Raw genomic sequence first — 2,006 nt, 5'->3', positions numbered from 1 at the left:
GGGTACTATCGTAGATTCATCGAAAATTTCTCTTTGGTTGCACGTCCTCTAACCGCATTGACTCACAAGGGAAAGAAATTCATTTGGGCGACCGAACATGAATCCGCATTCCAAATCTTGAAAACAAAGCTAACCACCGCTCCTATCTTGTCACTTCCCGAAGGCAATGATGATTTTGTTGTATATTGCGATGCCTCAAAACATGGTTTTGGGTGTGTATTGATGCAACGAACAAAAGTCATTGCTTATGCTTCTCGACAACTCAAAATTCATGAACGAAACTATACGACACATGATCTCGAACTCGGAGCCGTCGTCTTTGCACTTAAAATGTGGAGACACTATCTTTATGGAACCAAGAGTACTATCTTCACCGATCACAAAAGCCTTCAACACATTTTCGATCAAAAGCAACTAAACATGAGACAACGACGGTGGATTGAAACTTTGAACGATTACGATTGCGAGCTTCGTTACCATCCCGGGAAGGCAAATGTAGTAGCTGATGCCTTAAGTCGAAAAGAAAGAGCGGTGCCTCTCCGTGTCCGAGCTTTAAACATCACCATTCACACCAACCTTAATAGCCAAATTCGGGTAGCCCAAGATGAGGCTCTCAAGGATGAAAACATCTCTCTCGAACACTTGAACGTCCTCACCTCTCGATTCGAAGTTAAAGAAACCGGACTCCGATATTTCGCCGGAAGAATTTGGGTGCCTAGTTATGGGGACTTACGAAGCCTTATTTTAGATGAAGCCCATAAGTCACGATACTCGATTCACCCCGGTGCCAATAAGATGTACCACGACCTTAAACAGCTATATTGGTGGCCGAACATCAAAAGGGACGTAGCTACTTATGTTTCCAAGTGTTTGACATGTTCCAAAGTCAAAGCCGAACACCAAAGACCGTCCGGACTACTTCAACAACCCGAGATCCCGCAATGGAAGTGGGAAAGGATAACGATGGATTTTATCACCAAGCTACCAAAAACGACGGGCGGTTATGATACCATTTGGGTTATTGTTGACCGTCTCACCAAATCCGCACACTTCCTTGCCATGAAAGAAACGGACAAAATGGAGAAACTTGCACAACTTTACATTAAGGAGGTCGTAGCCCGACACGGTGTACCATTATCGATTATCTCCGACCGAGATGGCCGTTTCGTTTCTAGATTTTGGCGTACATTGCAAGAAGCGTTGGGAACGCGTTTAGACATGAGCACCGCATATCATCCTCAAACCGATGGACAAAGCGAACGTACAATTCAAACCTTAGAAGACATGTTACGAGCTTGCGTGGTTGATTTCGGAAAAGCTTGGGACAAGCACTTACCTCTCGCCGAGTTCTCTTATAACAATAGTTATCACGCGAGTATTAAAGCCGCACCTTTTGAAGCACTATATGGCCGCAAATGTCGTTCACCTCTTTGTTGGGCCGAGGTAGGCGACGTGCAAATCACCGGACCCGAACTCATTCAAGAAACCACCGAGAAAATCGTTCAAATCCGAGATAGGCTTAGGACGGCCCGAAGTCGTCAAAAGAGCTATACCGACAAACGACGCAACGATCTTGAATTTCAAGTCGGTGACCGAGTAATGTTAAAAGTCGCACCTTGGAAGGGTGTAATCCGTTTTGGGAAAAGCGGGAAGCTAAATCCGCGGTATATTGGTCCTTTCGAAATCTTGGAGCGTATTGGAACCGTTGCTTATCGTTTAAATCTTCCGCCTCAATTGAACTCCGTTCATCCTACCTTCCATGTATCTAACTTGAAAAAGTGTCTTGCCGAACCCGATATCGTCATCCCTCTTGAGGAACTTACTATTGATGACAAACTTCATTTTGTGGAGGAACCAGTTGAAATTGTGGACACCTCCGTCAAGACATTGAAACAAAGCCGAATCCCGATTGTCAAGGTTCGTTGGAATGCCAAAAGAGGACCCGAGTTTACTTGGGAAAGACAAGATCAAATGCAAAAGAAGTATCCTCATCTATTCGTGAATTC

The sequence above is a fragment of the Rutidosis leptorrhynchoides genome, chromosome 6, assembly GCF_046630445.1.
Source record: "Rutidosis leptorrhynchoides isolate AG116_Rl617_1_P2 chromosome 6, CSIRO_AGI_Rlap_v1, whole genome shotgun sequence".
In the NCBI taxonomy this organism is placed as follows: Eukaryota; Viridiplantae; Streptophyta; class Magnoliopsida; order Asterales; family Asteraceae; genus Rutidosis; species Rutidosis leptorrhynchoides.
Note: the sequence above shows the minus strand (reverse complement) of the source record.